Source organism: Ictidomys tridecemlineatus, chromosome 2 (assembly GCF_052094955.1).
Source record: "Ictidomys tridecemlineatus isolate mIctTri1 chromosome 2, mIctTri1.hap1, whole genome shotgun sequence".
NCBI lineage: Eukaryota > Metazoa > Chordata > Mammalia > Rodentia > Sciuridae > Ictidomys > Ictidomys tridecemlineatus.
Genome location: NC_135478.1, coordinates 124,306,468 through 124,329,911, shown reverse-complemented (window position 1 = coordinate 124,329,911; position 23,444 = coordinate 124,306,468). Strand labels below are relative to the sequence as shown.

General features: G+C 34.4%; 2 pseudogenes; both read left to right on the top strand.

The window, feature by feature from the left end:
* The first annotated feature begins 15,916 nt into the window (after window positions 1-15,916).
* Window positions 15,917-22,299, top strand: LOC144368543 (heat shock protein HSP 90-alpha A2 pseudogene; annotated as a pseudogene).
* Window positions 22,300-22,301: 2 nt separating this feature from the next.
* Window positions 22,302-23,184, top strand: LOC101963182 (heat shock protein HSP 90-alpha pseudogene; annotated as a pseudogene).
* Window positions 23,185-23,444: the final 260 nt, after the last annotated feature.

The window sequence follows — 23,444 nt, the reverse complement described above, 5'->3', positions numbered from 1 at the left end:
CACTCACTGTGGAAGGCATACACTTTTGCTCATAGACATTCAAGTGGAGTTCATTTTATTTTCATCATTTATGATACACTTCTTGAATATTTTAAAAAGGCTTTTGTTCTTAGAGTTTTACCAAAATTTATACTTCAGAAGCAAACTTGATTATTCTTCATGGAACAAAGTCATCATAACAAAAATTTTTACTTTATGCTAATTAGAATGTTTGATAAAATCTGAAGGTGAAGAAAAAGAGCAATTAGCAAAATGATATTACACATACTATCAGGTAACTTCTAAACTTTATTTTACTTAATCTCTATGATAATTGACAGCTTTATAAAATTTATACTCTCCCAGATTAGCAAAATAAGTGATAAAAGTTAACCATCCCATTCAAGTCAAAGAAATATAAGGGGTAAGAATGAATATTTGAATGAATAATTGATATGTTTCAAATCTTTTTTCTGCTTTTAAAATTCTGCATTTATTTCACACTGAGTCTGTGGATGTATCTTTTTATTGTTTTTAATGTGCATTCAAATTAAGTCTAAAACTATCTTAAGATTCTTGCTTTTCCCATAAAAAAAATAATGGAGAAGTTTAGAACAATCATTTTCTCTCTAAGATAATTTACAGCAAGTCACTTTCCTGATGTAAAATTCCTTTCATTTTTTTCCTTTTTTTCTTCTTATGTATTAACAAATTAGAGCATTCATATCTAAAAAGTATAAAATGGCATCTTGATTTTTTAATACAATGGGGATTGACCAAATTAAGTTGATTAACATTCTCAACTGGATCTTCTCATTATGCTTTTAAAAACACCAATACCTCACTAAAAGAATCAGTAGTCTGGAAATTTCATAATAGCATTGTTCCAGTGATTCCTAATAATTATAACTATTTTGTGAATTGTTTTCTTCAGAAAAACATGAGCTTGTGATTTTACTTAATTATTAAAATGTTTTTAAATAATTTTGGTATATATGTATATCTGTATGAACATATATACATAAATATCACTTATATGCATTCTAGCTATAATTTTATTATGTTGTTATCATTTGATAAATAAAAAGTAATCTAACTTAAATTCATTGTTTAATAGCTTAACTTCATTCCACGAAACTTTTTGCTTAAAGTAATCAAAGTATTGATATTTAGACTTTGATACTGAAATTCCTTTAAGTTAATTAATAGATAAGTTTATGCATATTTCCTATTTTTAAAATTAAATCATTACTTTTATTATCTAGTATTCTACCTCACCATAACTTCTCTTTAATTCCTCAAAGTACATTAATATCATTTGTGTATCTGCAAGGCCTTTTCATACTGTAAAAAAAAAAGTGATTTAGCTTGATTCAGAGGCATTGCCTGATTTGAAACAGAATACTTTTCTCAAGTTTTCATAGAATTGGGAACACTCAGTGTTTTAAGTGATTTGGATGTATGGTATGTTTTATGAAATTTGAAATCCTACCAAGAAACTTTGAAATCTATGTTTGAGACACTTCAATTAGGAACAGTTCACCACTTCCATTTGCAGACTCAAATTTGTGGAAGAAAAGTCTTTATGTGGAGCAGTAATCCATTAGCAGAACCACCCAACCAGGGCCACTGCTGTTACTCTTAGCTTTAATCCACATAAAATTATACTTACATCATCATAAATTATTTTCATATTTAAAGACAAAATTCATTTGCTCCCTTAATAAAAATATTTGGATGATTTATATATATATATATGTATACATATATATAAGTATACACACACACACACACACACACACACACACACACACATATATATTATGGTCTCCAAAAAAAGTAATTATTTTCAATCTTATTTCTGAAACTATGACTCCATATCTACAATTCTCCACCCTGTCCCCATGCATCTCATTCTATCTGTATTTTTCAGTTTTAACATTTTCAATTGAGTGCAATATTTCCTATATAATATTTAGCACTAATGTGTACTATCATTTGAGATACATTTCTAAGCTTTTATGCTGGATTTTATATGCAATGCCTACTTTAAATTTCAAAACATCTCTGTGTTTTTAAAATATTATTATCATCACATATAATTTATAAACTAAATTGGGGAAATTAAAATATGAAACAATAATCTGCAACATATAATAAAAATGTATCTTCATAATAATCACAATTATTAGGTTTTGTCATATATTTTTTGACTCTCTTCAGTGCCATGACCACGCAACAAATCTTTCCATCTCCTGCTCTTTCTAGAAACATGAAGGGCCTGTGGAGCACATTTTAAGACCTAGGAGCACACATTTTTCAGCTCTGTTCACGCACATGCAAACAGTTTCCTTCACTTTGTAGAGCTAAAATGAGTCTACCCTGGGTTAAGTGGAATAGGAAAGAGAGCCATGTAGCTCCTGGAAGTGGGTTCAGAATGTTTTAGTCATGAAGAGGCATGACTCCAACAATTACTATCCCAAAATAAGAACCGGTTAAGTATCTAGTACCCACAGCACAACAGTGTACTAAGTTTAGATAATATTTAGGTAACAATCTGATTAAGAAAGTGAGACTTTGTCAGGCACCTTGATACACTCCTGTAATCCCAGTGGCTTGAGAGGCTGAGACAGGAGGATGGCAAGATGGAGGCCAGCCTTACTAAATTTACAGAGGCTCTAAGTATCCTAGTGAGATCCTGTCTCCAAATAAATTTTTTTTTTAAAAGGCTGGGAATGTGGCTCAGTGGTAAAGTACTCCTGGATTTAATCCCTGGTACAAAATAATAATAATAATAATAATAACAATATAATAATAATAATAATAATAATAATAATAATAATCGCTCTTTGAAATGAAATGAAAGGACACAGACGTTAATTCAAACTTGCAAAAAAAAAAAAAACATCATGAATGAAATACCAATATGTGAGAGCTAAAATGACTTCATGTCATCTCAGAGCTAAATGGAATAGTAAGTGGCCCCAGCAAGCCACACCTGATGATGGAGATCATGAGACATTTGTCTTAGAAGAGAGAGCCACAACAAAACTTGCCCATTAATCAGTCACACAACAGAGCAACTCCTGACAAACGTACCTGCTTTAGTTAGCTATTTTGTCATTATGACCAAAAAAACTTACAAAGAACAATTAGAGGAGAAAAAGTTTCTTTACCTCATGGTTTCAGAGGTGTCAGTCTATAGACGGCTGACTTCACAACTCTGAGCCTGAGATCAAGCAGAACTTGTGGTAGAAGGGTGTGGTGGAGGAAAGCTGCTCAGCACATGGCAATCAAGAAGTAAAGAGAGAGAGAGCACACACCAGAGACAAAGTATAAACTCCAAAGGCATGCTCCCAATGACGGACCTCCTCCAGCTGCACCCTGGTTGCCTAGAGTTATTGCCTAGTTACTCTCTATCAGTGGATTAATGCACTCATAAGGTTAAGGCTCCAATAACACAATCATTTCACCTATGGACATCTTTTTAGGTTGTAACTAAGTTCAAATTATTCATTCCCTGATCATGCTTTTTAATGCTTTAATAATGTCCACACCTATTTTTCTTTATTTCTTCATTTTTTTTTCTTCAGGTCTGGTTGGTGGCTGCTGCTGGGCTTTCACTTCCTGCCCATAGGTGAAGAATAGCCTTCCATGTCTCAAGTATGAAAAACATTGATATGAATACAGGGATGTGATTCTCAGGTTTCCGTTTTTAAAAGAGCATGGTAGGGTCTCTGGTAACAACGTGGACTATTGCAGGTCTGAGATGGACGGAGGAAGAGCACTTCAACAAGTATCCCCAGGTCACCTGACACAAGTGATCCTGATCATACCTTGATAAACAATGAAAAAAGGAAGAGACTGACATTTGGTGGTGACAAATAAGACTACCAGATATATAAAAGGCTGGTGAAGACGTTTCTGCACCCACTGTCTGACAGGGTCACACTGTGGGGTTGCTGTGGCAGGGCCACACCAGTCTGGAAAGTGGAACCATTAGGAATATTAAGGATTTTGTTTGTGATACTCATGATATGGATAATAGGGCATATGACAATCAATAATAAAAGTAAGTATTGCCTGAGATTGCAGAAAAATTCCCAGCATGAGATTAAGGATACGATTGAGACCCGCCATGAGGTGTGTTTCAGTATCAGGATACAAACAACAGTGTTATTCCTCAAGCCTAAACCACAAGAAATATTTATCCCATGGTTAACAATTTACCCTAGTCCCCCTACAACCCTAGGCCCTGCCACAGCATCTTCCATGCTGTGACCCTGTCAGACAGTGGGTGCAGAAATGCCTTCACCAACCTTTTATAAATTCTAAAGCCACAAACTGTACAACAGCCTAGCTACAGAAAAATAATTGCTGTGCCAACAATACAAGGACTACCATATGTAGCTTATGGTATCCCCCTTGAGTACAAGAGGCTAATAAAAATACATCCTCCCAAACAATAAAACCTCCTTTGCTTTACACAGAAACTTATGATGAAAATGGAAAACACATAGTTAATATAAATGACAAATGGGTTGAGGTGTAAAGCCCTTTAGTTAAAGATTACAAAGACATAATAATTGGTGTGCTCTAAGCAGGGATCAAGGAAGTTCTTTAAGAAAGCAGTTGAACAGGTCATATGAAAAAAAGAAAATTACCTTGGAAATTTAAAAAAAAAAAGAATAATGTAAAATTAACATAGCTATATTTTAGAGGCACTTCAGAGTAGTAGGCTTTTAAATAATAGACTTTCACTACTTTGAGTATGTTTTAAAGTATGCTTTAAATTTAAAGGTTAATGAAATATTTACAGGTATGCTTTAAAATTATAAGTGAATAATAGGTCAATAGTCATGTAGTCTAGTTGCGTCGCCTAGCACCTAGTGATTGAAGTGAAAACGTAAAAGCTTAATCATGACTGACTAAGGTTACAGAAAAATATTTTATTTTTATTTTATTTTTTTGTGGTGCTGGGGATTGAACCCAGGGCCTTGTGCATGTGAGGCAAGCACTCTACCAACTGAACTATATCCCCAGCCAGAAAAGTATTTTGAACAATGTACTCAATATCTTAGGTAATCAATGTATGTCAGAAAAGATTGTAACTATTGAAAATTATGTAAATCAAAAAGTTTCGGGCTTTGAAGCTATCCATTAACATATACGTGAAAAAAACACCTGTATAAAAGGTATAAAAATAAAGATCCCTCCAGGGGCAGCAGAGATTTCTTCTGGAGGTTGCTGGTATCTTGAAACCTATCATCCGGACTCCTCTTCTTTCACTGACTCCACTCCTCCTTCAGGACCCCTGGAACGCCACTCCCCCGACAGGGGCTGGACCTCAGCAAAAGACATCTCAGTCACGTTATGCTCTAGGCCTATTTATTGCCAATGATCATCTCCACTCACAAATAATCCTCTCCTTTATGTGTGCCTGGGGTACTATTTTGTAAGGTGGTGGGTAGTAGAGTCACGCACATGTATACATTTCCTGTTTTAATTCTTGAGCTTTGTGGTAGGTGTTTGTCTCATCTATTCTAAGGATTTGGTGAGGTGTGACCAGTGCAGTCCATCTTCCTGAGTGGACTTCCTATAAATGCTGCTGCTTCAGGTCATGCTGACCTTGATTGTACAGGATACAGCTCTATGCTGGGACTCTAAACTGCCTCCTTCTGTGGAACAATTCCTCAACCCAGACTGAGCTGACATGCTATAAATTTAATATGGTATGCTATTTGTAACTACTTTTCAGATATTCTACAACTTGGTTATTGATTTTTTTTTCTCCTGAAGGTAAAAAATTCTAAGATGACAATGACTTGCCAAGCAATTTAATTTTTATTTTTATTGTTTTTTAAATATTATCACACTTGAAAATCAAATATCATTCTAAATTATACTTTGTAGACTATATTATTGTTTTCCTAGTAATCTGTGTTTTGAAAAAATAAATTATCTAAGTGCTTTTGAAATTAAACAAAAGGAATCAGGGGAAAGAAGAGAAATCCTCTTCTTCTTCTCTAATAATGAGGTGTATAAGATCAAAATATGTAGTATGTATGTTACAAACATGCCACAATGAAGCTCATTATTCTGTCTAATTAATATACACTAATAAAAAAACTTACCTATTAAAAAAAAGAAATTAAACATATATTTGTCATCAAGTTGTAGCATTTAATATTAGGCATAGAACATGGAACATCTCTCAAAATAATGCTTTCTCAGCATAATGCCCCTTGACTTCTTAATCCAACCATGGAGAATACCAAAAACTCTCAATATGCCTTTCAACCAGGGGTGATATAGGAAGACAAATGCGTTTGATACAATTTTCAAAGCATTTTATAAAACAAAAACAAAATCAGGTACAGTCAGGCAAAAGAATGAAATTGGACTTTCTCATACTATATACAAATAATAACATATAATGGATGAAATACATAAATGTGAGAGCTACAATGATAAAAATCTTAGGAAAAAACAGGGAGAAAATTATTGAGACATTGAATTTGTCAGTGTTTTATTGGCTGTAACAAAGAAGCACAAAAACAAAAGAAAAAAATAGATTGAAATTTATTAAAGTTAAAATAACAAAAATAAAGAAAAACTTCTATGCATCTAACTATGTATGTTTAGAAAAAACTAAGTTTGATTTTTTTAAAAACTCCAGCAGTAGTCTCTGTGTGACAGTCAAATATAACATCTTTAGGTTAAACATAAAGAAAATTCCCAACCTAATAAATGAAATGATACTTTTATGTATCTTATTGAACTAAGTAACAAAGCCTCCTATTTCTTTATAAGAAAAACTCCATAAATTGAAAAATCAATTTCAAAATACTTTTTCAGTCTATGATATAACAAATAAACAAAGTGCACATGTTTTATATCATCTTAATAATATAAATCATTACAATAATGCACATACAAACTTAATGTTCATAATTGCTCCTGATAATCCAATATGCCACATAACATTGCCAAATAGAGCCTATTTTCCATAGTTTTTAATGGGGAAACCTAGAAACACACTACCAATTACCAACTACATGACAAAAACATTGAAAAAGCCCTTGCTTTTCTAACACTTATCATGCTGGAGTATAAGATGCTTGAACTTTATCATCAAACAGCTAATAAAGCTGTTAGCAGGTATTTGCAATAGTGCTCCTTGTATAACAAACTCTTCTCACTTTCTTCCATTCCTTTCCCAGTTTTCTTTGGCACATGTTCAACCTTGAACTTAAATCATTCTGGCTCAGATTTCTGAGTAGCTGGGATTATAGGCCTGTACCATTGCATCCAGCTCTGTTTCTTTTTTATAAATCTTTATTTTCTCCTTTTTGATAATACAGTTTTGGCCTTCTTTTCTAATTCTTTATTTAATTGGAAAGTCTTTTAAAATTCTTATGTTATTTAAGCTTTAAACTTAATTTTCTTGATTTGTAACTTTAAAAATATATTATCTATTGATGAAGAAATTAATAAATATTTATTACTTTGAAATTACCTACTTGTTTTAGTTTTCAGGATTTCAGGATTTCTTCACCATGCAATTTATCAAAACTGGGGCTCAGGAAACAGATCCTGAATTTCTGCATGTCTGAGAAGGCCCAAAGACTGCCTTCTAACTTGAAAGACAACATAAAGGGTCTTTGAATGGTTCCTGGAAGAAGTCAAAGAAAAAATAGATTTTGTTCCTTAAGTTCCATATTTTTTTAAAAAAATCACCTTTTATAGCATACGTATTCATAAACATTTACTTTTTTAACCTTTAATATTTTATAGGCTTAGTAGAATATCATTATATATTGGTTCTTAAAATGATTTTGAAATTGATGATTGCTCAATATGCAGGTAAGATTTTTATTCATTTAGTGACAATTTTATATTTTTTGCATATAAAGACATTTTAGTTCACATTGTTGGGTACACAGCTTTAGGGACACTAATTATTTGATTTTGGAGTCTTTATACTTGCACTGTTGCCTTTATTAATCATCACTTTAATTGTTCTCATTTTTGTTTATTTCTTTCCCTGCATATAGTTCACCTCATAGGTAATTAGTTTGGGATCTCTTTGTATCGGGAGAAACTAGAACATTATGATTACACTTAATTATTTTAGTTGATGATTCATAATGGACCAGTAAAAGATATCCTCCAGTTCAAATAATGTCCTCATCTCAGATAAACCAGGTCTTTTATGTCTTACAAGCTTGTTATGGTTTAGATGTGAGGTGACCCCCCCCCAAAAGTTCATGTGACACAATGCAAGAAAATTTAGACATAAAATGATTGATAGGGTTATGAGAGTCTTAACCTAATCAGTGTGTTGATCCCCTGTTAGGGATTAACTGGGTGGTAATTGTGGGAAGGTTTGGTGTAGCTGGAGGAAGTAGGGCACTGGGGGCCTGACTTTAGGTTGTATTTTGTTCTCTTAGACATACCTCTCTTGATTCTTCATGAGCCATGTTCCCAGTCACTTTCCTTCACCACACTCTTCTGCCATGATGTTCTGCTTCACGTTGAGCTCCCAGAAATGGAGCCAGCCTTTTATGAACTGAGACTTCTAAAACCATGAGCCCCCAAGTAAACTTCTCCTCTAATTTTCCTTGTTAGGTCTTTTGGTCACAGTAGCAAAGAAAATAAAATAAAAAACCTTGACTAAAAAAATACTGCTATTTACTGTTTCATATTTTAAGTTCTCATTTTTATTTATATACATTTAAGTATATATAAATATGTTTATACATATCGTCTACGTATCTATTATATATACGCAATACATATGTGTGTATATATGTATGATTTTAAGGTAGAGCTAATTAGAAGAAAATGATTTGTTCACCATCTTTCCAGGAAATATTATAGGAAGATAGATATACAAGTTGTAACTCTTTCCTATTTTTATAAATTTCCATTAAACCTTCTTCTCTCTGTGACTGTTTTCTTGTAACTCAATTTACATTTAAGGGCTAGTGATTTAAATCATATTTCAATAATGAATGTTGTTTAATATTTTGCTTTAAATTACTTCTTGAACTCTTGTGATATGATTTTTTTTCCTGTTAATTGGTATATTCTCTCTCCTTTGATTTTTTTCTTCTTAAAACATTCAAGAAGAAATGTTGTTCTTTTATTTGCTGAAACAAGTCCTTATCATGTATTCTTTCTTCATTAGCCATAAATTTATTATTCTCATGCTGTCTTTATCTATAGAGAAGCTCCAAAAAATTTTTACTAGGATCATTTTGGCAATGGTTAATTCTATTAATTTAGTTTTATCCCAAAAGCAATAAGCTGGAGCATAAAGCACCTTCAGTATTTCAGAAGTTTTTTTTCACCAAATTTGCTCTAGACTCTATTTCAATTTTTGGAATATATTCTCTTTTACTTTGTAAAGTGCTTTCACGCTAGCACATGGGTTCTTTTACTCTCAAGTTTTTCATGCGAAAAATCCAGACTTCGATGCCCATTCTTTTTACCCATTAAATAGAAGTTTATTTGTATTTATTTAACTGACTGTAGTTAACACAGCCTAATTAGTTCTTGAATTTTTGTCCTCTCAATTCTTTTTATTCTCCAGATGATTCTGTGAGGAAAATATATGAACTGCAACAAAGTACAAATTTCAGGAGTGGAAAATATTTGGTTATCTTAGAAGTTGAAAGTGTATTTGTCATCATCCAAATCTCCCATATTCTGTAGTGTACATATGGATCAATGCTGATTGTCCCCAATTTTTTGGTTCTGTCTTGTTGTATGTCACATACTAATCTAATTCATTTACATCATGTAACTAACTTTGAAAGAAACTTTGACACTTAGAGAAGTAGAGGTTTTCTTTGTTGTCATCCTTCCTTATTTTGCCCCCAAATTTCTACTATCAGGGTAAGTATTTCTAATGCATACTTGTGTCTATTCCCTTATTTAATTGAAGATGTCTAAGTCAATTCATGCTTCTATAACAAAATATGTTATACTGGGTAATCCATAAATAATAGGCACTTTTTCCTTGTCATTATAGGGGAAGAAAAGACATCAGCAGATCATTGCCTATAGAAGGCTCTGTGCTTCACAGATGGTCCCTTGCTGCTGCTTCCTCACATGGCAGAGTGAATACTGTGTTCTTACATGATAAAACAGCATAAAGGTTGAAACTCACATCCTTGAGCCTTTTTATAGAAACACTAATTTCTCATATGAGTCTAATCAGCATCTAAAGGCCCCACTCAGTAGTAATATTGCATTAGACATTAAATTTCAACTTGAATTTTGGAGGGACTCAAAACATTTAAACTATAGTCATGTATTATTGATTTTTTAAAGAACTTTTTGCTTGTTTATTTATTTATTTATTTTATGTGGTGGTGCTGAGGATTGAACCCAATGCCCCCTTAACCTTGTTTATCTTTCAGTTACTTTCAAGATGTGCAATACCAAACCATGAATGAGCAGAAGTTTTATATCTGATTGTTACATAGTATGGAATGAACCTCAAGTACCACTGATGTGATACTTGTGGACATTATCTTGTCTACACACAGAGAAAATTTACTCATACTGACCTGTTAAATCCCTAATTCTGAAGAACTAAAGCACTAGAGGGCCAATGAAATTGGTGAAGTAGGATCAGGGCTGGGAAATGCACAGAGAGCTACATCTTTTCTCTGTCCCCTGATGCCTGTGTGATGACTGGTTTCTTAATGTAAAAGGAAATAGTAAAATCTTAGTATTCTCTGTGTGATTATGAGATCAACAGAGCTACTCTCAAAGGCATGTCTACAGACATTTTGTCCAAAAATAATAAATAAATAAATAATAAAACAGCAGGAAAAATCTTTTCTGTATGGGAAAAGCAACAAATTCTTTATTACATGTGCATCATTAAAAAAATGATCTTTTTTAATTTTATTTTTTACACCTTCTCCCTTTTAAGATATCTGGAGCAGATTGATTTGCTTAAATTTTTAAATATATGTTTATATTTCTCTCTTCATATATATTCTTTTAAAAATCTTTTTTTTTTTTTTCAGGAATTGTGCTCCAAGCTACCTTCATAGAATAAAAGCAAAAAATACAAACTATTGCCTGAAATCCCAAGTAGAAGACAAACAAGTGAGAGAAATAAACAAAAACAGTCACAAAGGAAGTTTTTTCTTAGGCATCTTTCCTTTTCCCTCTGAGAGTCCCACTTTTAAAAACGAGAGCAAAAATCTGAGATTATAGAGGAGGCATCCTGGGGAAGAATCTGTCCTGTCTCTCTAAGGTGTGCTGCAGCTGCAGGGAGTGGAGATGGCTGTTTCTTTGTCTGAAATAAGCCTTCCACAAGCATGATTTTGAACAGTGAAATTCTACTTATTCTTCGAATCTCATTTCAATGGTTTCTTTCAGAGAATCTTTTCCATACCCTTCAGAGCAGGTAAGGGAAGGAGACCTACTGCTTTAGCCAGCAACTTTTGTTACAGTACTTGCCACAAAATATTATTTAAAAATTCATTTTGAAATTCTTTATGTCTGTTTCTCATGCTGGAATATAATCACCATGAGAAAGAGACTTATTATCTTTTTTTTGGGGCCATTTTTCTTTTGGTAGTTGAATACAGTGTCTTTAATAACATATGGTCCTGAGATAATTTTAGCCAATTTTACACACTGCAGGGATATTTATAAAATTGGGGAAAGTACATTTCTCATGCAGAGTTCTCATAAATGGAGTACATCATCTATCCATTTTGTTTTCAGAAGAGCTTACTTTCAGGTGTGCAAATCACTCAAACATTTACAAAGAATGTACCCATGACATCTTTAACCTACTCCTTTGTTCACTCTTAGGAGAAAATAAAAAGACAATTCAGGGTGTATAAGTCTAGGAAATTCGGAATGATTTTTCCAAAATTCTATTCACAGGAATGAATGAGTATAAATTTGATTAGTCCTAAAGAGAGCTGGGAAGCAGTAAAGGATTCTCAAACACTGAAAAGAAGGTGATGTTAATTGCTGAGTTCCAGGATAAAGATGACTCTTCTCTGCTTAAAACTGTGCTCATTCCAGGTTCCCCAAATGAAGGGAAATTGAATTTTCTTATATTGCTTCCTAAAGCCTTTAGAGGTGAGGGTCAAGCCCAGGAGAATTGCTGGTTTTTCACCCTCAGCTGGCTATATTCCAAGGCTATGGACAAATAAGGTAAAAATGCAAAAGTCAAACAAATATGGTTGCTAGTAGATGCTGAAGGTTCATGCATCATATTAGTAAGCAAATCATGGAAAATATAAGGTTTGAAGAGCATTTAAGAAGCACGGCTAGAAAAAGATTGCCAAAAAAGGCCGTTACTATCTAAATCCCTAACTGGTTCATGTTCTAGGATAATATTCATGTTTATTTGTACTAACTTCTAATATGATAAGGCTATAAAATATCTAAACCCTTGCTATTAAGGGAGGTTAGTTAAAATAGATTCCCTATAATAATCAAAGTGTCAAATGAAGACTCAATCTTATAGACAGACACATATATATAAAGATAGTGAAAGATATATAGATTGATAGATATTGCATATATATGTACATACATACACAGATAAATATGCAGATAGATAGGCAAATATAAATACACAGATATATATAGAGGCAGACAAAGGTAGTGACATACATGGGTGGATGGATGGATGGATGGGCAGATATATTATCAAAGCCAATATGATCTTGTTTTATTTTCTAGTTTAGATTGACTTTTTAAAATAGAAATGTGAATGAGGTATCTCTGAGGTTCTAATAACTTTAATTTTCAAAAGGGCAAAATTTTTAAGGTATCTCCTTTTACCTGACAGTACTACTGTAGGGTAGTAAAATTTTCGAAAGAGTGGATGCTACTCTGTAACTAACAAAAGGAAATATCACAACTGCCACTGGGTCCCTTTACTCCAAACAGCATTTACAAGTTGCAAGTAGTTCCACTTAAATTGAATGTTGAAACAAAATGTTAATCAGAAGTCTGGTTGAGATCATTAGATTTCTAAGAGATAAAGCACCTAAAATTAGAAATTAGATGAGAGGAGAATGAAGGTGAAGCCCTGGTAACCAGAGTTGTCTCCTGACCACAACCACCAAAACTACCTTCCTTTGAACCTAGTAGAATGTAAACCATAATAAAAGACCACTGAGTCTTTAATGCCAAATAGTTTCCACAAAATTATTTAAGAAAAAAAAATTATTCACACAAAGTTGCATTATTTTTTCCAGTTATCTATGTGATTTAAGTTAAATGATAGAAATTTTTTTCCTAGCATTGGCTCTAGCAGACAGCATTGAATTGCTGCTCAAAAAATGAATATTACTACCTTTATTTTTTTATTCCACTGAATTTTTTGAATAAGGCATTTTGGAAATAAAAACTTCAAGAAAGACAACTACCAGGATTAGGGGTGGCAGTGGATTCTGCTATCAAAATGCTAGAAAGAAGAGTAGCCACCTCTGTCACCTCTTGATTTTCTTTCCCAGAAATGGAGGCAATTAGGACAAATTTAAATCTAACAAAAGTCCTCTAACGTTTTTCTATATGCAGATGGTATTTTAAATTCCTCTAATATTTTAGGGAGGGATGTAAAGCATTCTGAAAATTAATTTCTGAACTCACTAAAGTTGGGGTTTCTTTCATTCACATTTTTTACCTTCATTGATTAACCCCAGGAATATCAAAGCTTATTTCTACTAAAGATTTGTGGTTTGAACACTGTTTTGGTTTGGATAAAACTCACATGTGAGATAATACAAGAAAGTTCAGAGAAGAAATGATTGGGTTGTGAGAACCTTAACCCAATCTGTCAATTAATCCCCTGATGGGTTTAACTGACTGGTAACTGGAGGAGGTGGAACATTGAGCATGGGGCTTTGGGTATATATTTGTATTCGGTGAATGGAGTCTTGCTCTCTGCTTTCTGATCACCATGTGAGCTGCTTCCCTCTGCTAAACTCTTCCACCATGATGTTCAGCCTCACCTTGAGCCCCAAGGAATGGACCTGGCTGTTTATGGACTAAAAACTCTAGAACCATAAGCCTCCAAATAATCTTTCCCCCTTCTACTATTATGTTGCTGGCATCTTTTAATCATAGTGACAAAAAATCTGAGTAAAACAAACAACTTCAGCATTTAGCCACAATTCAAGAGACTCATGATACAGAGTGAGAGCTCTGCTCAGGCTGCTAGATTCTACCAGATGGAGATAGACACCAAATATAATAAAATAAACTAAACACTATATTCCAAGGATGTAAAGGCCATATAAATGAAAAATAAAGGAGTGTAGCAAAGAAGAGGAATGAGAGAAATTTTAAATAGAGTTGTTAGGGTAGGCCTTGCAGAGACATTTGATTATAAATTTGAGGAAGTAGTAGTAAACCTTGGTGATACCTGTTGAAGGATCTTTCCTGAAAGAAGGACCTTCCAGTGTTAAAGTGTTAAGGTAAAGCATATCTGTCATGTGTATGAGATGGTAGGGAAGAGAATATAACCAGGGAGAGTTGAGCTGCTGGGAAAATGGCATAAGCTAACAGAAAGGGATTGGGTCCAGGTGAAACACGGCTTCACAAATCATGGTGACGATTTTTTGCATCTATTCTGAGTTAAATGGGAGATTTTCAAATTGCAAGATTTTGAAAAAGGAGTAACAGGATGTGGATTTATGTTTTAAAATAATGTGCACCTCTTTGTGATATGGAGAAGGTGAGGGAAATGAATAAACCAGAAAAGGTTATGCCATTAATACAGATAAGACTTAGTGAGGTCTTGATTGGAGGCCAGGTTCACAGACCAGGCAGAGCAGTGAGAAATGACCAGACTCTGGATGTATTTGAGTAGAAGGGGCAACAACATATTCTAATGAATTTACATCTTTATTTATTTATTTATTCGAATTAGGCATATATGACAGCAGAATGCATTTTGATTCATTGTACACAATTGTAGCACAACTTTTTGTTTCTCTGGTTGTACACAATGTAGCATTGCACCATATGTGCAGTCATATGTGTACCTAGGGTAATAATGTCCATCTCATTCTACCATCTTTCCTGCCACCATTCCCCCTCCCCACCCCTCCTTCCCATTTGTTCAATCAATGTTCCTCCATTTTTTCCACCACCCCCCTTCACATTATGGGTCAGCATACACTTATCAGAGAGAACATTTGGCCTTTGTTTTATTGGAATTATCTTACTTAGCTAAGCATGATATTCTCCAACTCCATCCATTTACCTGCAAATGCCATAATTTTATTCTCTTTTAATGCTGAGTAATATTTCATTATGTATATATACCACAATTTATTTATCCATTCATCTATTGAAGGGCATCTAGGTTGATTTAGCTATTGTGAATTGAGCTGGTATAAACATTGGTGTGGTTGCATTATGCATTATTATAGTATGTCAATTCTAAGTTCTTTGGGTATAGACTAAGGAGTAGGATGGCTGGGTCAAATGGTAGCTCCATTCTAACATTTTTAAGGAATCTCCATACTGCTTTTCATTTTGGCTGAACCAATTTGCAGTCCCACCATCTATATATGAGTGTGCCTTTCCCCCCACATCCTTCCCAACACTTATTGTTGTTTGTATTCTTGATAATTGCCATTCTGACTAGCATGAGATAAAATCTTAAGGGTAGTTTTCTCTAATTACTAGAGATGTTGAAAAAATTTTTCATATATCTGTTGATAGAATGTATATCTTCTTCTGAGAAATGTCTGTTTAGCTCCTTCGTCCATTTATTGATTAGGTTATGTGTTCTTCTGCTTTTGCATTTTGAGGGTGAAGAGAATGCGAGTAGCCAAGGTTGACTTCAGTGTTATAGGTCTAAGTAAGTTTAAAACAAAAATATACTGTGCATGGGATTGAGGAAAGCTGTTTCGGGAGCAGTTGGGTAGTGATGGTGGATGCGGAGGTATTGGACTAACACTTGGATTTCTGCTTTGACGTTTCATGTTAAAATATCAAATAGATATCCCATGCAAATTTCAAGCATGCCATTAGGTATTAAAGGCCGCAACAGAATTAGGAAAGGTCTGAAATTGGGATATTAATTTTGTAGTCAGTATATATGTATATTCAGCATTATTTTGATACTGGAGAGATAAGCAAAAAATATATAAATTATGGAAGCAGGTGTGTATCTACAGTAAAGCTTCATCTCTTTGCAAAACAAAAAGTACATAAGAGTAAGCATACATGGGAAGTAAAAGAGATTAAGACACTTCTTCTTGATTTCACAATTCTTATTCTTTTCTAACATTTGCCTTCCAAAAGTATTTTTTGAGTGTTCAATAACCAGAAATAACTTCTTGTAATTGCATAATCATATGCTATTCAGAATTTCCTAATGATAGTCATTTTTGCCAGTGAATAACCTCAGTATATTAAGTGGGTTTGAGGCTGAATTTTTACTGTCACACATTGCTTCTTTCAAACTAGTTTTCTAATTCAAACTATGTATTCCTTCTTCTATTATTTTATATTGTATTATTAGATTGCCAAGATAAAGACTCTGATTTAAGAAAAAATAAGAACATAGTTTAGTATGAGCCAAATATGAGTGACTGTGGCCCAGCAGCAAGAATTTAAGTTATTCTCAATGACATATTCTGCCATGGGAGATGTTACATGAGCTTTTATAGCCACGGAACAAAGTCATAACTTAATTCATTCAGTAATTGTATTGGTAGGGGCACTAGGTAGACAGGCTAGATACAACAAATCATAGAAACACTATCTGTGGGTTTCAGATGTTATCTTACAGCATCCTGAGCTGTAGGGTTGGTAGAGACTAGAAGAAATGTGCTAAGCTAAATGATATATTCCAAGAGGTTTACCTAATAGTAATGAAAATGTTAGGTCAGATACAAAAGTAAATGTCTATTAAAGGGCCTAAATTATATTAAGACAACTTTTTTTTTTCTTGACCATTCCACCTCTCTAAAATCATGATGGTCTTGGCTAAGGTTAAGCAATTTGCAGAATCTTTAATATAGGTACTACTTCTTCAAAGAACTACAGTTTCACATGACTGTAAATTCATACTTTCTGGTTATTTCCTTGGAAAAGTTAATCTAACATGAAGTGAATTCTCTTGCTAAATCTGATCAGAAATAATGCATGTGATGAATTTAAAGCAATAAGAATGGAAAAAAATAAGTAGATATAGACAGAGACTTATGGACTGCATAATATGAAAAATTTTGCTAATGTCAGTGGATTGATTAAATGGGAATTATAAAAAATAAAAATGTTGGTTTTTTTTAATAACAAAGTACAGCCACTTGAATACTGTGATCAGCACAGATCATTGAACAAAGAATTAAACAGCAACTGGAACTATGCCTCCTGGCAAAATAGAAATATCTTCTCAAAGTGTAGATCATCATTTCCATTAGAGTGGTAAGGGTCTGTTCCAGTCATGTGACACTGTCAGGTGGTTTCCAAGGCAGGGAGCAACATGATCTGTGGCACAAAGACATGTTTCTGATGGTGGCACCAGTGATCCCTGGAATGGCCTCAAAGGTGTCAGAAATGAATAGTGAGTAGCTGGAACTGGGAGAGACCAAAATGATGGAGCACACTTGGTCTTGAAAAGCAACCTAGCTCAAGGAAAATTCTTACTAGTGGTGATGATCTTTTCAATGCAGAGCAGACATCCTTGTTTTTGAAAAGAGCTGAATGCTTGAAATTTTCCTGAGCAGAATGTTTGAAGTCATGCAAACTGCAGTGGCAAATAAGGCAAAAGCATTCTCTACATGTAGAAAAATCAGCAGAAGCTTTCAAACATACAAGTTATGAAACGACACAGCTGGGATTCTTTTAAAGCAGTTGTGTCAAGTTATTACTCAGAGACTGAAGATGTGGATTTGCTTCCTGCTACATTTCTCTGAAAAGCAGTTGAAAAGAACTGTCTTCAAAATGTGGAGAGAAACATGAACATTATTTATGCTATTCAAGCTGGAATTTCTCTACTTGTGTCGAAACTTTAGCCTTTAATGTCAGTCAAAATCACTGCCACTTAACCAGATTATTGAGATGTTGAGGCCCTTCTATGCCATGGAGAGGTGGCAAATATAGTAAAAGAGGATTGAGAGAATCAATTACTTCAGCCCAAAAGACTAGGATTAAAATACTTGTTTCAAAAGAGTCTTAGTTAAGAGAAATGAATTTCTACACTTCAAACATGAAGAAATTAGAGAATATGTCAAAGTATAGAAATTTTATGATGAGTGAGAAAATTTTTGTGAAAACTACTTTTGACAATGTAGCCTCTCACACACAGTAGGTTGACTATAGCTAACTAAAGTGAAAAATGGGGAAAAATATTGGCAGAGATATGGAAAAATTCAAACACTTTGTGCATTGTCAGTAGGAATGTAAAATGGTGCAGACACCATGGGAAAAAATATGGTTGTTCCTCAAAATAATTAGTAATATAATTACCTTATGATCCAGAAATTCCATTTTTGAATATAGACCCACATGAGTTAGCTAGGTCTCAAAGATTTATTTATGCATCTATATTCATAGCCATTATTTATAATAATAAAATGTAAAAACAAAACTAGTGTCAAAAGATAGAGCCCTTCCTCCACCCTATCAAGATACTTGTCCCTGCTCCAACCTGTTGCTAAGGTAACCTGTCCCAGGAATTGCCTTTCCCTATAGGGAGCTATAAGGTTGTTAATTAATGTGTCCTTGATTGCTCCATCCTTCCCTTCCCCCTTCAGCTCACCTGTTCCCACCTTTTGATCATCCCAGGGAGCATTCCTGGGCCTAGTCACATATGCAGGAGGGAGAGAGATAAAGGGAAGAGGGCAGGAGAACAAAGCAATCCTAGGATCTATAAAAAGAGCAGAATGCTTCTTGGGATACCAGGATAGCAGTTATGGCCCCTTCTTCTTCCTGGGAGAAGTCTATGTTACTCCTTTCTAAATAAACCCTGCTTTATATAATTAGGGTAGACAGAGAGAGGGAGGGAGGTGGGGAAACTCAGAATAACAAGACAGTGGTGAAGAAGTGCAGAGTTAAACTAATACTATCTGAGTTTAAGACTTAATCTAAATCCATAGTAATTAAGGTAGTCTGGTAATGATGAGAGAATAGGAAAAAAAAAAGTAACAGAATAAAATGTTGAGAAATAGATGCCCAGGAATATATTCAACAAATCTTTGACAAAGCAACAAAATACAATGAAGAAAAGAGCATGTATTTAACAAATGATTCTGGGAAAAATTGGATTTCCACATGACACAGGAAAGAAGAATCCAGGAAAAAAAAAAAAAATCTTTCACAAAAGTTAACGCAAAGCTGGGCGCTGTGGCTCACACCTGTAATCTCAGTGGCTCAGGAGGCTGAAGCAGGAGATTATGAGTTCAAAACCGGCATCAGCAACAATGAGGAGCTAAGCAACTCAGTGAGACCCTGTCTCTAAATAAAATACAAAATAGGGGGAAGATGTGGCTCAGTGGGGCCCAGTGCCCCTGAGTTCAATCCCTGGAACAACAACAACAACAAAAATTAATTCAAAATGGATGACAGAACTTCTTGCCAAATTCAAAGCTCTAAAGCTGCTGAAAGATAACATAAGAAAAAGTCTAGATGATGATTTTGGTGATAGTTTTTAGATATGACATCAATGGTACAATTATGAAAGAAACAAAAATTATGATGGAAACTTTCTTCTCTGTGAAAGACATTGTCAAGAGAATGAAAAGAAAAGCCAAAACCTGGGAAAAATGCTTGCAAAAATAAATACCTGATCAACTATCAGTAAAAATACAAAGAACTCTTAAAAAGCAGGACCAATCATTATTGGTGGGAATGCAAACTGGTACAGTCCCTTTGGAAGATAGTGTGGCTGTTTGTTATAAAACTAAACAGAGACTTATGAAATGATCCTATAACTATGATCCCTGGTATTTGCCCAATGGAGCTGAAAAGTCATATCAATATATGTGTTTAGAGAAGATTGGTTATTAGATATATATTAATATATATTATATAATGAACCGAAATACACACACACCTTTGCACAAAATGCTATGGCATTTTCATGTTTTGGTAATCTTAATTAGGAAAAAATTGGGGGAAAAAAATGAACCAGAGATGCTAATGAAAATCTTAACGTACAGCAATATTACTGAATCACTCTATTTCTGGGATTCCCTTCTATGAATATAACTTGTAGTGTTTAAAATAATAATATTCTTCATAGAAAATATTAGAAAGCAATTTAAATGCCCACTATTCAAAAACTGATCATGCAAATTATTATAAATTAAAATCTCAGGAAAATATGCAACCTTAAAAATTATTGATTTCTTTTAATAACACTGCTTAATACTTTTGCATTGCTATATAAGAAGTGACCATGTTTAATGGCTTAAAACAATGCATGTTTATCTTAGTTTCACTACATCAGTACTCTGTCCATGCCTGGGTACTTTGCTCAGGGTCTTAACAAGGGTAAAGTCAAGGTACTAAATATGCTCTAGTCTTTCTGTCTCCTCTCTTACCCAAATGTATTTTTTTTTATGTCTGGGTGATGGAGGATCTGACTCCTTCCTGGGTATTGGCTGGAGACTTGTGTCAGTCTGTAAAGCTGTCCATGCTTATCTGCCATGTGGTTCATCCTTTGTCAAAGAGAATGAAAGTTCACAACAAAGCTGACTATTTGCTTCTTCAAGATTAGCAGGAAGGTCCTTCTTTCAATAGCTAAGACAGAATTTACATTTTTAAATATTCAGTGAGCCAGACATGGTGATTTATTCTTGTAACCCCAGCTAATTGCATAGCTGAAGCTATAGGGTCGCAAGTTTCAGACCAGGCAAACAGGGCAGGTTAAGAAGACCCCATCTCACACACACACACACACACACACACACATACATACACACACACACACGCACAAAAAAAGAAAAAAAAGAAAGAAAGAGAAAAAGAAAAACAAGATAAACAAAAAGGCCTTGGTATGTAGTTCAATGGTAGACTCTGGATTCAATCCCTAGTGCCAGAAAAAAAAAAAAGGCACACATATGTGTGCTGTGCTATTCCATCATTTGTTGTATTTTCTTGGTTGGACACAATCACAGCTGCTTCCCACATTGTGATAGGAAAGGATTAGACAAGCATAAGTCACAGGCATTCAGCTCATGGTTTGTCTGCCACACATGGTAGAGGAGTGAGTATAAGAGTAAATAAAAGTAAAAAAACAAACAAACAACAACAACAAAAAACAGAATACATGTTGTATAACCTTGGATACAAAGAATACTTTCAATAATAAACAAATACTCAAAAATTTATGGGCTGAAATAAATCAAGCAGCAATTTTCTGAAATCATAATATTTAATTTTTGAGTTAAAATACTTAGAAGCAAAGTAAAAAATCTTGAGTTTTGTCTAAAACAAAAATAAATAAGTAAATGAATAAGATACTCTAAATTTCTATTAGATATACCCAGGAAATTTGAATAGGTTATACTTTCTTAATTTACCCTCATATTATTAGCACAGGCTCCACATCGTAGTTTAAGATTATACATTATAGAGTTGCTTCAGTGTCCTGGTGCTGCTACACCACAGAGCCCATGCAGTTGCCCAGCCAAAATGCAGGAAGAGACCTAGACCCAAGACCAGCCCAGGGACCAAGTGGAGATCTTTGCTTTCCAGGTAGAGATTGCCCAGTTGATTTTGTTGATCATCAACACTTTCTACTCCTGCGGAAGCTGGTTTCCAAGTCCTCAAAGGACCTGGACAAAATCACACAAAATCTTGACGGATCTCGTTAAGCTAGACTTGGGGAAGGAGCTATGCATTAATCTCATTCCAAACAAATAAGACCAAACCCTCAAGATTGTGGATACTGGAATTGGAATAATGACCAAGTCTGATTTGATCAATAACCTTGGTACTATCACCAAGTCTGGGACCAAAGCATTCATGGAGGCTTTGCAAGCTGGCACAACATCTCCATGATTTGCCAGTTCATTGTGGGTTTTTATTCTGAATTTTCAGTTGCCTAGAAAGTGACTGAATAGTATGACTGGGGGTCCTTGACAGGAAGGCTTCTCCATCAGCATCAGAACTTACACAGGAGAACCAATGGGTCATGGTACAAATGTTATCTGCATCTGAAAGAAGACAAAAATGAGTACTCAGGAGATTGTGAAGAAATATTCCCAGTTTATTGGCTATCCCATTAATCTCTTTGTGAAGAAGGAACTTAATAAAGAAGTCAGTGATGATGAGGCTGAAGAAAAAGAAAATAAAGATACTATACCTCTGCTTCTGGGGATGAGATTGTCTCTCTCAAGGACTATTGAACCAGAATAAAGCAAAACCAGAAACACGTCTATTATGTCACAAGTGAGACCAAGGATTGGGTAGCTAACTCTGCCTTTGTGGAGTGTCTTTGGAAGCATGGTTTGTAACTGATCTACGTGATCAAGCTTATGGATGAGTACTGTGTCCAAACGCTGAAGGAATTTGAGGGGAAGACTTTAGTTGTCTGTCACCAAAGAGGGCTTGAAGCTTCCAGAGATGAAGAAGAGAAGAAGAAACAGGAAGAGAAAAAAGACCAACTTTGAAAATATCTGCAAAATCACGAAGGACATCTCGGAGTAAAAGGTTGAAAAGCTGGTTGTATCAAATGGATTGGTGATCTCCCCATGTTGTATTGTCACAAGCACATAGGGCTGGACAGCAGACATGGAAAGAATCATGAGGGCTCAAGCTCTGAGTGACAACTCGGTAATGGGTTACATGGCAGTGAAGAAACACCTGGAGATAAAACCTAACCACTCCATTAATGAAGACCTTAAGGCAAAAGCAACTGGAGTTGTGCCTTCTGAAAAAACAGAAAAATCTTCTGAAAGTGTAGATGGTCATTTCCATTAGAGTGGTAAGGGCCTGTTCTGCTCCAGTCATATGACACTGTAAAAGATCTGGTTATCTTGCTATATGAAATTGCACTCCTGTCTTCTGGTTTCAGTTTAGAAGATCCCCAAACCCATGCTAACAGGATCTACAGGATGATCAAACTTAGTCTAGGTATTGATAAGGATGATCCCACTGCTGATGACAACAGCACTGCTATAATGCAGAGATACCCCCCTGGAAGGACACGAGGATACGTCACGCGTGGAAGAAGTAGACTAAGCCTCAAGAACCATTCATACTTGTGTTCCCTGCTTCACCTTCATTCCTGATACGTTTTCAAGGATTTTTTGTTTGTTTGTTGTTGTTGTTCTTTGTTTTTGTTAATATTTATTAAACAGTCTTTATGGCATGACAATAACTACTTAATGGGGAAATAAGATTTCTTTTAAGTGATGCTGTGATACTTTAAGCACTAAAGCAGAGCTAATAATCTTTTTTTCCAATTTCACATTGGCTTATTTTAACAGGTTGAGATGCTT